This window comes from Doryrhamphus excisus, chromosome 11, assembly GCF_030265055.1.
Source record: "Doryrhamphus excisus isolate RoL2022-K1 chromosome 11, RoL_Dexc_1.0, whole genome shotgun sequence".
In the NCBI taxonomy this organism is placed as follows: domain Eukaryota; kingdom Metazoa; phylum Chordata; class Actinopteri; order Syngnathiformes; family Syngnathidae; genus Doryrhamphus; species Doryrhamphus excisus.
The window spans coordinates 8,214,356-8,229,185 of record NC_080476.1 but is presented as its reverse complement, the minus strand read 5'-3'; the positions used below and the strand labels follow the sequence as shown (position 1 = coordinate 8,229,185).

General features: G+C 44.8%; 1 long non-coding RNA gene across 2 annotated transcripts; it reads left to right on the top strand.

Moving 5' to 3' along the window:
• Positions 1 to 2,002: 2,002 nt before the first annotated feature.
• On the top strand, positions 2,003 to 10,153 carry LOC131138420 (uncharacterized). 2 transcript variants are annotated; one of them, XR_009132085.1, is made up of 4 exons: positions 2,003 to 2,241; positions 2,410 to 2,521; positions 3,566 to 3,633; positions 8,725 to 10,153. It is a non-coding gene; the product is annotated as an uncharacterized LOC131138420 (long non-coding RNA). The 2 variants fall into 2 exon arrangements; XR_009132084.1 differs by having other exon boundaries at positions 8,253 to 10,153.
• Positions 10,154 to 14,830: the final 4,677 nt, after the last annotated feature.

Below are 14,830 nucleotides of genomic sequence, written 5' to 3'. Positions count from 1 at the left end.
GTAGTATTTATTGATGAACAATAGCTTCTATTACAGTGGGTTCTAAGGTACAGGACTGCACTGGAACACAGTTGTTCTTTATAGCAACTTTTTATAGACTATAAACCTAAGTTTATAGCTTGATCACAGACCAAATTGTGTGTCTTGTATTTGTCCATTCAACAATATGGACTTTTTCTGTAAATGTGAAAAGGTGACCTCAATGATGTCATGTGCTAATGTCACACCTTAGCTGTTCACGACAGCTAGGGACATATTGACTTGGATATTGCTGTTTTTTAAATCATGTTTTCAATATTAGTGAATATCATCTGAAAATTAGCATCATAATCATCCTGCGTTTCCAATTGGTTTCAGTGTCGCCTGGCTTCTGTTGTGTGTGAGTGCCAGGAAGAAAAGCTCACTTGAGAAGTCATTTGGAACCACTTGCATTGCATTTGCTGACACGGTGACAAAGCAATTGATTCATTCATCATTAAGATTGTGTGGATCGTTAAGTATTGTAATTGAGGAAACATGTGCACTACTTGACTGCAACCAACAGAGGCACTGTTGGTTCACTCTCAACTAGTTTGCTGTCCAGAAAAAGCTGTGGGAAGCAGACCTCCAATATTCTTAACAAAGGATGTAAACAGGAGTTCAGAACATTGTTCATCTCTCCCATAGTCCATTCCCTAGTCCACAGTAAACCCAGTACACATTATGCTCTTCTACAGCAGCTCAGCAGCATTGGAAAACTGCTCAAGTAACGGAGACACTGCGTCTGTCGCCAAACAATGGCGGTGGCTGTTCTCTGACGTGCAGAGAGACGCCATGGACTTACTTCCAGGAGATATCTGTGGCCGGTCCCTTGGCTGCCCTCCCTTCACATCCCTCCATCCCTTCTTCCCCACACACTAGCCCTCTTCATCCTGCACCGAGCCAGGCCGCTGCTGTCGTCAGGGCCCTCCGGAGGGAGATTAAAAAAAAAAAAGGACTGTTGTTGTCTCCTTGCAGGGGAGACCAACGTCTGTGTCTCCATTTTTCTTTTTCACACTCACAGATGGGGAGTGAAGGGAAGAAAAGAAGTGAGGGATGGAAGAGGGGATAAATAAAAAGCGAGCATGGCGGAGAAGTAGAAGCCTCACTGCGTGCCGTGGCGTTCCAGCACACCGTCAATAACCCCCCTCCACACCCCGCCTCCCCGCTCCTTCCCTTCCACCCCACCCCTGGGGGCAAGGGCCATGTGATACGGAGAGCATGCGGGCACAGCTTCACCCTGAGGCGGAACGAACGGGGGCCCTGCTGTGTTTCTCCTGCATGATTAATCTGGCTGAGGGGCAGGAGGACTGCCACAGCCCCTGCTGCATTAACTCCATGCTCACCAGGGCCGCATCAACACACATTCGCAGTGCACCCACGCTTTCACACGGGCTACATACATACTAATGCAAGGTGCTCCCGATGAGCCGCCACATTAACTGTATTTGTCTTTTGCCAAGGGCGGCGTCTCACATTTAGGCAGCATCGTGACTCTAATCCTCTGGAATGTCTCCCGAGTGCACCCCGACGTGAGGGTCAGTCCTTTCATGTGACCTCCGTCTTCCTTGTTATGGATGTGTGCGAGTGCCAGGCTGTCTTGTCGTTCATACACGGCAACGGACCGTCCAGGAAATGAGGCCGGCTTGGTCCTCAGCTTGGAATGTGACTGCCAAATGTTCAAATCATTGTGACAGATACTCTAGCTTGGACAGCAATGCTGACACATTATTTCACAAAAAGGCAGGCGTGCAGCTCATATATACTTTGGATATAAGTCCACTGAGATTCGCACCCACCTCCAGAGCAGACTATGACCTGAATGTAGCGCCTTACGCCACTTGGCCATCCTGACAATGCAATAGATATAAAACTGTACTGTCCTGAAAGCAACAAACCTAGTTGTCACTTACTGTGTCTTATTGTAAACCTTTATTGTAAACCATCCAATGCCTGTTGCTAAGCCACACCCCCCAAACACAGACTGGCCCTTCAAAGAGCAGCACTGAACAGGCCCTATCCATGCTTATAGGTTTCCTGGTTCCTAGTTTGTCATATAGTTCTGCTATTTTGAAAAATATATATGCCTGGGGAACCAGTGCAAGTGAAACATGTTATCCAGAGATGTAAAGCCAAAATGACAAAGCGGTCTTTCCAGATGAAGCTACTAGCAAGGTCTGGGGAATACTGGAAAACTCAACAAGCTCCTTTGTCAGCTCCAAAGTAAGTTATTTACTTAAAATCTATGAAATAATGCTGTTGTTGTTCAACTTGTGGCGCTAACCAGTAGAAAACTATGTTAGCTAGTCTTGGCTAGATAAATACAACATATAGTATAGGCTATTTGCTAGTTAGCTCATGCTAACAAACTAACCACTGCACTGTATGTAGCTTCACGGGCCTCGTGTAAAACCAAAATGATAAAGCAGTTTGTCCAGATGAAGCTACTAGCAAGGTCTGGGGAATACTGGAAAACTCAACAAGCTCCTTTGTCAACTCCAAAGTAAGTTATTTCCTTATCATCCATGAAATAATGCTGTTGTTGTTCAACTTGTGGCGCTAACCAGTGTAAAACTATTTTAGCTAGTCTTGGCTTGGTAGCTACAACATACAGTATAGGCTATTTGCTAGTTAGCTCATGCTAACAAACTAACCACTGCACTGTATGTAGCTTCACAGGCCTGATGTAAAACCAAAATGACAAAGCAGTCTGTCCAGATGAAGCTACTAGCTTCATCATCTGTCAGCTCCAAAAACTAAAACTATGTTAGCTAGTATTTGCTAGCGAGCTACAACATACAGTATAGCCTATTTGCTAGTTAGCTCATGCTAACAAGTTGATATAATATAATATGATATAGCTTCCCGCCCAGAGATCATGCCAATCCAGTTGCCATATCACGTTCGTTGCAAACTTTTTTAGGTAATGTGCCTCAAAGCTGGTTGCAACTCGACCAGGTACTGGATTGGATCGGTAAGCCTGCAAACAATATTGGATTGGAAGCCAAAAAAAGGGGATCGGGACATCCCTAATTACAGTTAGCTTTATTGCAAATGTTGCAAATGTTGATCTGAAATCAGCGGAGAACATCAATGCCAAGTTAGCAATGCCAAGCAGAAGAGAATAGACATTTTTGTGGGTGTCTCAATTACTCACAGTGTTTCCCCATTTGCTGGTAACCCCCGCAAAAGCAGGGATCGACTGTATACCTAATGAAGTGTCTGGTGGGTTTACATAAATGTGGATGCCATGTTAGAGATGTGTTCTTGGGTGATGAACAGCTGGAAAAGCAGGAAGTGATGCAAGGAGCAGCGCATCAATGGGAGGAGGCGTGCATCAAAAGGCAGGCGGAGGGTTAACATCCTGTGCTGGGCTCCACATTAACTGGAAAGGAATGAAGTGTCAAGCATGTTTGCGTCGCAGCGAGACGGTCAAAGCCCCACACCCTCTCCCCTGCATGCCTCCCCTTCCCATCAAGCTCCCACAGCCATGACCAAATGATTTCCTCCGCCTCCACCGTGAAATAACTCTTGTTTTTGTTTTTAGGCCTCTGTTACAATGTTTGCTGTGAGTGAAAACTTGTTAAAGAGGATGAACGCGGAGTCGCCATGCAGGTATGCTATTAGCACATGTGTTATTGTTTTGAAAGGGTGAATGGAAGCCATCAATGGATAAGGAGGAAGTGGTAGAATGAAGAGATACAGACAGAGAGAAGAGAGAGAAAATAAACCCCACCAGCGTGCAGGCCACGCAGCCCTGCCAAACTGCTTGGAAAAAAAGCCCCTCTGTTTTATTTATAGTGCGCTGTATCCATGGCAACCAGAGAGGTCAGGCAAGCTGGGCCCGCGCTTCACCCTGCTCTGGGGATTAGGATTTCACAGAGGTTCTCAGATGTGAGGAAGGTGGGCTAAAGCAGCTTGCCGCTCGCCAACGCAGCCCTGCCTTTTGGTGAAGTCTGGGCCCTGAGGGGGGGCGGAGGAGCGGGGCGGTGGGGGTGGGAGGGTGCAGCAGAGAGTCATGGGAATACTGTGGGAACAGGCGTTTGCGGGCGAGGGAAGCGGACGAGGAACAAACACGCGTGCAAGCAGTTGCGTTGCATGCAGAGGCGATGGCGGTGACGTACTTCTCTCACACACAAAGGCTTGTTAAAGACGTGCTATTGAGGGGGGACTTTTAACAAAAGGTCATGCGAGTTCATGGCCAATTATCCCACCAAATGAGTAAAAGTCGAACTTTCCTATTTATATTTTCACCATTCATTTCTAAGAATTGACTTTTTTCCCGGCCCCCCTCCCTCCTCTCACTTTGGTGAAATTTGCACACGTTCGTAAAGGCTCCTTCCAAAAACAGCTAAGCCAGCTGGAATGTAGCTGAGGTAGAGCGCGGGAGCCGGAGAGAGATGAGGGGGAGAAAAAAAAGCTGATTTCCCTCCAGGAAATGCATGGTGTGACTACAGCAGAGACCACCGAATTCCTCCTGGGGCAGAGGACGTGCGTTGCTAGGCGATGGGCCGGTGTTGCCATGCGTGGTGGATGTGGTTGCCTGCCATGCTCTGATGTGCACGAGGGACAATTCAATACTCTTCCAGGAAGCGAAAGAAACCAAAGAACCATGGGAGAGAGAGAAAAAAAGTTGTCCATCATCATCATCGTCATCATGTGGGACCAGTAATGACTTCCCCTGTCTCCAGGGGGCACCCTCAGCACCTGAGTCACAGGACATGCAGAGCCCCCTCTTACTCGACACACACACACACACACACAGAAGTGTGACCAATCAAACATGTGAGGTTGCCAGGAATAGACTACAAAGACACATGACCGTCGAGGCTGCCTGGGAGGTGCTGGGCAAGTGTGCTTCATCACGGGAGGGAGGAGGCCGCCTTGGAAGGAGGCGAGAGGGAAGAGGAGACACGTTCAAGTCACTATAAATTGTCTTGATGGGCTCGGCTGCTAAGGAGGGAAGCATACACAAGCCTCATCCGTCCCTTTCACACAATCACAGCATCAACACAGAGTCATCTGTGCACATACACAAATAAAAGTGTTGTTCTCGCCTATAGACATTCAGACTTAGAGTGAGAAATAACACTTTTACAGCCATTGTTTCATTCTATAATAGAACCAGTCAGGTGAGTTAAGGCCTTGGCGTGGAATCATTTCCCACTGGAACGACCCTCCATTTAGATTAATTACTCCCATTTTTATTGTTAAGCTTCAAGCTTTCGGTCGCACGGATCCCAAGCGTTAAAACAAAATAACATTTATTTTATTTTATTTCAATTTAATTTCATGCTTTGAGACTTTTTCCTGTGGCTCCGAAAAACATGAAACAAAATTCAATGTGTTATTTATTTACTAATATTATGGAAATTGAAATCAACTTAGATAAATTACTATCATTTTTGTTGTTCACTTTCATCTAAATGAATTGCAACCAATTCAACAAAATACAGTTATTATAGTCAGTAATTCATAAATGTATGTATTTATTTCATTCATTCATTCATTTTCTACCGCTTTTTCCTCACGAGGGTCGCGGGGGTGCTGGAGCCTATTCCAGCTGTCTTCGGGCGAGAGGCGGGGTACACCCTTGACTGGTCCCCAGCCAATCACAGGGCACATATAGACAAACAACCATTCACACTCACATTCATACCTATGGACAATTTGGAGACGCCAATTAACCTAGCATGTTTTTGGAATGTGGGAAGAAACCGGAGTACCCGGGGAAAACCCACGCATGCACAAGGAGCACACAAACATGCAAACTCCACACAGAGATGGCCAAGGGTGAATCGAACTCGGGTCTCCGAGGCCTGTGGCCTGTGGCCTGTACGCTAACTACATTATTTTCAGTCCAATTAAAAATAGATCTGATGTATTATGGTTTTAAGCCATTCTTCCATTATTTTTTATTTTATACATTTGTGAGTTTTGTGAGTCTAATTCCAAATCAGTAGGACGTTGTTGTCATTTTTTACAACACATTTTTTTACAACTTGATTCTCAAAATATGTGATTATTTTAGGACTCCATCCTACAGGCATTGCCCATTTTTCTTATAAATATACGACTTTTTTCTCATAAATTCTCTAATGATTTTATTCTTGTAAATTTATGACTTTATTCTCAAAATCTGAGATTTTTCTTTTCAATGTGGCCCGAATACTCGGTCGTAATCCTATCATTAACTCATTATTTATTTCATTTTTCATACATATTTAAATTGCAACAATGTTATTTCAAATACATTAATTACTAAATAAATGTTTTTTATTTAATTAATGAAGCGTTTGTTTTTCCTTTTACAAAGCACAATTAGGATGTGTGGTTAGCGCACAGGTCACCCAGCTAGGAGACCCGAGTTCGATTCCACCCTCAGCCATCTCTGTGTGGAGTTTGCATGTTCTCCTTGTGCATGCGTGGGTTTTCTCCGGGTACTCCGGTTTCTTCCCACATTCCAAAAAGTTTCATGCATGCTAGGTTAATTGGTGACTCCAAATTGTCCATAGGTATGAATGTGAGTGTGAATGGTTGTTTGTCTATATGTGCCCTGTGATTGGCTGGCGACCAGTCCAGGTTGTACCCCACCTCTCAAATATCAATTTCTCATACACATTTGAATCATTTACATTTAATTACATTTAATACATTTTATCTCATGTTATTTTCTTACATTTTTGTTTCAAACATGTAGCCTTTTTTAATCATAAAGTGATTAGTTTGTTCTCTACATTTTCTATGACAACCAAATGATCATTCAGTGGACTCCACATTAAAGTGGGTAGACATTTCTATCTGGAATTTGATATATCTGGTACAACGCGGGAATGATGAATATTTAAACAAATGTTTAGAGTTGGGGAATTATCAAAGATGACTACTATTTTAACCTACATTAGGAACCCAATTACTCCACTGCCTTTTATACTGACAGATACTGTACACCCAGCGGACACTTCATTGGGGGCATAAATTAATGTGGTCCAATTTGAGGTTTCTTTACTATATGAATGGGACAGAATATTAGAAACAGTTCTCAGTATGTATAGAAAATTATGATGTATTAGGCATGCTATGCTGTGTTTACTAATTGCAATCTTGGCACACATCGTGGTAATGTGGTCATTAAATGTTTTTTGGAGGACTACCCGTGTTTAAAAACGCTCGGATAGACCCACGGATTGTGGTGAAAAAGGCTATTAGCAACTCTAGACGTCATTAAGCTTATCATTTGCATGCATGCAGGTAAGACGCTCCCTGTATGCACACTCTATAATGCTACACAGTAAATGCAAAATAAACACAGAGCTAACATGGTGAAATTTTCTACAAAAGAGTCCTGCAGAGAGGGGAGGAGGCCAGGTGTATCCTTGCATGCCCGTATCAGGAAGTCTGGCCCCCTGTGAAGTCACAGAAAGTCATTGTTCGAAAAAAAGTATGAAACCAAGCGTTCAGAGCCATCCCAAACTTCTTTCAGGGCTATGTGCTCACCGTCGTCTGTGCTGCATCAACTGTAACACAACAGCTGACTCGACGATATTACTATCAATTAATGCCAGTATTAATACCAGTGATTGCTAAAAAAGGTTGGTGGTTTGAACAGTGAGCTCCAGGTGCAACAAGGTGACACACCCAATTACTGAATGATCTTTTCAATTATTTGCATTCTGTTCTTTATCTAATAATGTAAAATTCTTTTGAAGTGACTTAAAATGGATTCAAGTGTGAACAGAAAGTATGATTCTTTCAAACCCTGACTTATCATTGCACTTTTTTTTCCTGACAAAGATTCACTGAGTGAAATATTTATAGGGTAGAATAGGAATAGATATGCCGTATAACAAATGATTGCTGCGATGGAGACTTTAGGTGGCAAACTAATCAGCTGCATTAGTTTGTGCTGAATGAAGCACTTTTAATCTGCAGCCATGGACTGGCGAGATCACGTGACGTCATAGAGCGTGAACACTGAATACAGGGTAAAAGTGACCTTGTCATATGTTTGCACCCCAACGGAAGGGTAGCGAAAAGAGACTGGGTATGAATCCGATATGGGAAACAATGCATACCATAATGAACAGAAAATGCTTGTTGGAAACGGCTTGTAAGAGGACCTGTGGTTGCCTGTCTGTTTGCTGTCCATGCTTCTCCCTGGTGTTGTCCAGACATGTTGTTGATGTCTCTTTCTGTTTCTGCACTCATTTCGTCTTTTTCCTTTCCCACCTCAGGGGGGGGTGACTGGGGACTTCTCTGTGTTTTCGGCCGCGGCGGCCAGCTCTGTAAGGGGCTCAACTCGGTTCTGCTCTGGTTCTGATGCTGGCCGGCCAGCAGGCCCCCGCAGCTCAAGCCCAACTCCAGGACAGGCAGTAGTGGAACGAACAAAGGAGTTCATTCTCTAAGGGGGAGGGATGAAGGAGGCGTTTGGAGATGAGGAAAATGAGCGAGGGAGGGGCGGGTGTTGGCGAACCCAACGCACGGGGTCTTATCCTCGCGGCTCAAACACATGCCACCAGCTGCTTCCCCCCTTCCTGCGCTTTCATTAAAAAGCTTCACTGTTCTTCGCTGGGTAATCCTCATGCTTTGCAGATTGTGTGCGATGCAAACACTTTTACCATCTCTAGCCTGTCTATATTTTTGTCATACTGACCACTCCTGTGTGTGTGTGTGTGTGTGTCTACCTGCACCATTTGGAACTGTCAGTGTTTCCAGCTCAGAGCCAAGCTTTGCCAGAGGGAGCGCCTGCAATGTAGGGCGCCCAACCCAAGTATGCTGGACGCAGGCTGAATATCAACGCCACACGGCAGACACTCCTCCCTGCAGCCCACCTGCTGACTTGCGTGATCCAAACGCAAGGAGGAGGAGGAGGAGGGGGTGGATGCAAGGGTGTAGGGAGGGGATTACTGCAGGAAATTGCCAGGTAGTTTCCAGACCCCTTTCCCTGTGTTGCGCCCAATTAATCAGGACCACATCTGTGCTGAATGCACCTCTACATAAAGAGGAGGTGGGGGTGTTTGTCAGCATCTATACACATGTTTTACGTGTTTGTGCGCTTGCGAGTAGATTGTTGTCAAATGTGTTGGTATGACGTAACTGGTACCACGTTAGCATACATTTACTTAAACCACGGACTACCGGGCACTAATTTCTTGTTTTGAGCCAGGGCAGGTTGCGTGTCGGTCAATAATGAAATCATGGCCCAAAATGGCCAAAATATGAACATTGTTGTCTCTTAGCTCTGTATTCTCCTGTGCAGCAGGTCCTCGGTTTACAAGGTGCCGTATTTACGACACACTCTCATAAATTACTTCAAAACTTACTTTTGATCGAAGTGTTTTGGTTCATAAATACAAGACTCAATGAGAATTAGTCAAATGTGCATAGCGGAAAAATACCTAGCTTCACTTAGGAGGTTTTTTTCTTGCCTCTTTTAATTCCCACAAGCCTGTCTCTCCCTCCCTTGCAACACCCTTTCCACTGTGGAAGGCAGGGTTGCTAACACATTTTGAGCCTGCGAGTCCCAAAATTTACATATACTATAAAGCTAGAAAATACATATATTTACTATATATATTTTTTTTTTACAAAAGACCACGTCCGCAGTCAACAAGTGAACAGATAACTTTTGTTATAGATGTAATCATCTTACCTCCAAGTTAGTTTATCCGAATCAGAATAATAAAGTTGAAAGTTGCATCATAGCTCTTGCTACACTGGGGAGGTAGCAAGAGCGAATCAGTAAGGGAGCTTATTGTCAGCTGACTGATGTCATATGACAACGACAAAGTGATGTTTATGCAATCCACCCTAGGTGATCTACCGGTAGCTTGCAATCGATGTAATGAGCAACCCTGTTGAAAGTAACATTGTGAGTGACTTATAGTGGGCGGTAAAAGTCCAGACTAAGACAAAAAATCGACATACAGCAGGAATGGAGCTTGTTCATAAACCGAAGAACTCCTGTATGATACTCCACAGTCTCTACTTTGCCACAGTTCCCCGTTTTCTTGCTGCCCAAGGTCTCATCTCAAATAAAATACTCCTTACCACAACACGCAGACGCTCATCGTTGAATATTGCTGTTGTTTGTTAGCATGTGTGCAGTGTGTTGCTTCGCAGTTTCACCCCAAACTGGCCCTCGGACTTGAGTCCAGAACCACCACAAACACCCCGTTCTAACCCCCCACTATACCCCGTAATCTATCATGAGCACACACTCCTCCCCTACTTTGTTGGGCCTGGCGAGGACAAGATCATTTTTCAGCACCTGTGTCGCTCAGAGCCTTTATGTTTTGTTCCCGAAGCTCCAGGCACACCTGGACGCCAAACAGCCCGCTCTTTGCCTGGGCTCATTCACAGGAATAACTAATGAAATTGTGTAACGTGAAACCGGCAAGTGCGGAAGTCGAAAGAATCTACCCCATTATTCATATTTTTTATCCATCAAATTTATAAACCAGTGCTCGCTAACGGAAACAATATCAATGTAGGAAATAGCATCAATTCAGCAAGGCAATATTTGATACGGCTCTTGTATTGGCTCTTATTAGATTGTGTCAGTGTACTTAATGTTGTGGCCAGCGCTTGTATAATAAAAATTCACAGATCTTTCACTTGTTTGGAATCGCTGTGGTGTGGTAAGGATAAAACTTATGACCTTCACACCATCGAATCTAAGTCAATCATTGCTCCAGTGTCGCGGTGCGTGTTAATGTGAGGGTGTGTGTGTCGCTCAAGATCCAGTTTGGAGGCCTGGCGTAGTGTGGTGCAGTGCAGAGTTGGAGAGGAGAGACAGCTGCCCTGACAGATGCTGGGAGGCAGGACCCCACTGGGGAGCAGAGGGAGGGAGCTGGCAGCGTCTCACCCCAGCGGAAACACCACAGGCTGCAGAGGAAGTGGGCAGGGGGACAAACCGGGGGCTCAGTGTGTGTGTGTGTGTGTGTGTGCATGTGTTGGTGGGGGGTGGTAGTGTGTACGTGTTGGATACACTTTCATAGGACATTGGCTGATGGTCACATATGCATTTATTTACATGTAATGGACATACAATTTTAGTACAAGATGACAATCATGCTGTGATGCTCATTATGTATAATCTGTTTATCTGTTAATAAGCAGGCTGCGTCATTGTTCATGGAGGGTCACGTGACATGACCATTTAAAACAAAAAAAACTTCTGGTATACGTTTGTTTCTTTTGTCGATTTCTCTGCTAGCTTGCTACTACCTGGTTCATGGAGACTGACGTAAGACAAGAGGACCATACAATTTGTGGTTCTGGGAATGGAGGAGTGGTGCCATTGTAACGGTTACAAATAGAACTCAATTTGTTTGTTTTGTTAGTGAGCAGGCTACTTCCTGGTTCATGGACACCGATGTGAGGAAACACTTCATCCTTGAGTAAAACACAAAAAGAGAAAATAATTAGTGAAAAGTGGGGGGAAAAAAGGATAGCATTTGTGTTTGTTCACTTGTTTACAAGCATGCTTCTATCCTGGTCCAAGGCTGATGTGGTAACAAAGCAGGACTGAAACTAGATTTTCACCAACATTTAACATTCTAGTTGCTTGATGTGTTACGCTTGTGTTGCCCAAGTGTGCTCTCTTATTTTAAAATATGGATAACTATTTATAGCCAAAATAAAGTAGTTTCCTGGTGAAAACGGGGTTGTTGACAGGTATGTTTAACGGGTTAATTTGCGGAAATCAACGGTGTAGTTTTTGCTTAATCCTGCAAAGAGACAAACAAACGACATCCTAATAAAATGAGTCACGATGGAATAATTGAACAGGGAATTTCTGTGTCCGTGACAAGGGATGTTGATGGGTTTGGCATTGGGATGTCATTCTAACTGTGTTGTTAGGCAGTTGTGATCATCAGGCTGATTCAATCTCTCACTTTACAGGGAAACAGATCAAGCGTAGCCTCTGTGCTGCAATTAGCTTCGCATGCTAATGATCGGGAAAGGTCCATCGGCAGAGACATCCAGGTTTGTCTTAAAGGCACACTCGCACACTTTCATCGATGATACGTATCTTTTCCAGTGAAGTGTTTGAGTTATCTGCAAAAGCTCAAGAAAAAAAAACGTCTAACAATTTCCTTTGACACTGGTGTTTTGGTGGCCGAGCTCTACGGGGGAGGCTGCCGCATCCCCGCATCCATTTAGCTGGGACACATAAAAGCAATTGAATCTCTCAAGTGATGCAAAGTGCCTCAGTAACTGGCTCGCACCCAACGCTGCAAGTTTCCTCATGCGTAAAGGTCAAGACGGCTTATGGCCGCCACCATCGGCAAAGTGCAGCTGGGCTGTGTGAGCAGGTAATGGCGGAAGACGACCCACTGGGGGGGAGGCTTGGTGAGCAATACAACGATTGGTTGAGTGTTGAAAAATAGAGGCGTGTCACACTCTTTGACACGTGGCGTTATGAAAAAGTCAATGAAATATTAATATGAGCTGGACAAATATGCGCATGCCACATGTGTAAAAATCAATAACAAAATCCTACCATTGATAACAAGTGACGATGCAATAAGCAGGTTGCCAGTAGGTAGTTAGCTTAATTTTGACTTCAGTGTTTTGGCAGAGTATGGGTGGGACTTCATGGGATGCACATGATGCAAATGAAACGTTTTCAGAGCGAGTAATTGTTTGTATGTTTTCATCTTTTATCGAGTATTTTTTTGTAAAAATCTCGTGAATAATCCCTGACTTTTATGTCGGAAAATGAGTTTGCCATGTAGAGGCCTCGTGTGTTTGGATGTTGGGCTTGTGAAGATGTGTTGCCGAGACTTTTTGCAGGAGTGGACAGACTGCGGCAAAAGTAACATAGTGACACACAAATGCGCACACGCACACACATACATCTCTGCACTCCTGGGGGAGGATCCATTCCGGCCCAAACACGCACCATCGCCCGAGGGGCAGAGTGACCGCTCAAGCAGCGCCTCACACACATACACAACGCACCACACACACATTGCCAATTGATTAGAGAATACCAAATGGACTGAACGCCTCATGATTAGTAGTAAAGCCTTGCTGCTTTCCAAACAAAGAGCAGGAAACATTTTAAACTCAAACAGCCTTATTCAAAGTCATGTCGGTATAGCATAGCATAGCTGCTGTTAGAAGCATCATACTGTATGTACAGGCGTCGTCCCCCATCCTGCTGTTCATATCTCTGTCTTTAGTGCCCTTCTATCTGACATCGCCAAGGTGCGGGCCTTCTAGCGCCTGACACCTTCCCAACCCTTGGACATGCTCCACTTCATGTTACGAGCAATCACATGCCACCTCATCACATTATATGTGCGTGTGTGTTTTGCAGAGGAGTGTAAGTGTGAAGAATGAAGAAGAGCGCACAAGCAAGGAGGGAGAGTTTACGCATTTAGCCAGAGTTTGTTAATAATTTATGTGTCACAGGTTTGCAAAATTGCCTCACGCTCCCCTCTTCCTCTCTCCCTCTGGCTTTCCTCTCCATCTCTCCCCCTCCACCGCCACCACCACCACCGCCGCCGTCATCATCACCTCCCCCTTAGTGTGGGCTACCTCGCTGTCTCAATCTTTCCCCAAACGCAGCACTCAGTCTGCTGTTGTGTGCTTTTAGGGAAGATGAAATGCTACAATGCACACAGCACCACTACCCTTGCCTCTATGCCCACATGCCTCCATCATCATGACCACCAGCGTTGGCAGGCCCGGTGACAGCACGTTGCAATAACAGCAGGAGAACGTCACGCTTGTGGCGAAATTTGACACTGCCATCGTGAAAGCGCTATAAAAAAAAAGGAGCTTAGAAATGAGGAGATGCTAAAAAACTACCCCACCCGCCCCCTCCGCCATTACGAGCGACACTGTGGTCTCCGCCTGGCTCCATCTCGACGCCGCAGTGCCCGTCACGATGCCAGACGTGGAGCGCTTCAGGGTGCTGGACTGCGCAGGCGGCAGGTGACACGGATTTCAATAAAAGGGATTATAGATGCAGCGACGGCAGAGAGAAAACACAACACATTGGGGGCAAAAAGACGACAGGAAAACATGCCTCAATAACACAACTGCAACAAACTAGTACTTCACCATGAAATACATAATTGAAAAGGCCTGTGTGTGTCCGTATATTCGGCCGCGGTGTGCTTCTAGGGCCTAAACACTATCAGAAGCACTGACCTACATTTACATCCTAAATTCTCATATTTGTTCCCACCAGTCTATTATCTAAATTATGTAGATTGCCTCTTAGCTTTACTGATTCATGTATCTTTATGTTAGATTTTTTTTTTTGGCCAATCAGAATTCAGCTTGGGATGTGGCGTAGTGGACACAAGTGCAAGGAATCGCAAAGTTCCACTTTGTGAAATCAAAAAGCATACAAGGAGCAATCACTAGATTACAGCTGACTCACCATAAATGACAGATGATGACCAGATGAAGACAAGACACAAAACAGGGAACTAAACACACAGACTAATTACACAACAAAACACGCCTAGACACGAGAGGGAGGAGAGAGCTGACTGGAGGCGACACACGTATCAGGGAAAGACATAGGAGCAAATTATGGTATAAATAAGCACGTAGGACCAAAACACGGAAAAAAACCCACAACAGAATGTGACGCATGTGTTGCCGTGCCCAGTGACCCAAGGTGGGATCATGCCAGTAACGTTGGAAGCTGTCAGGATAATCAAGGTTACATTTTCTTTCCCCGTGTCTTGACGGACAGCCAACTGGAATCGAATCCTCCGCGATTTACAACATCTCAGAAGGAAATAGACTGTTTAATTCTGCATGCACAGATTCCTTTGACTTC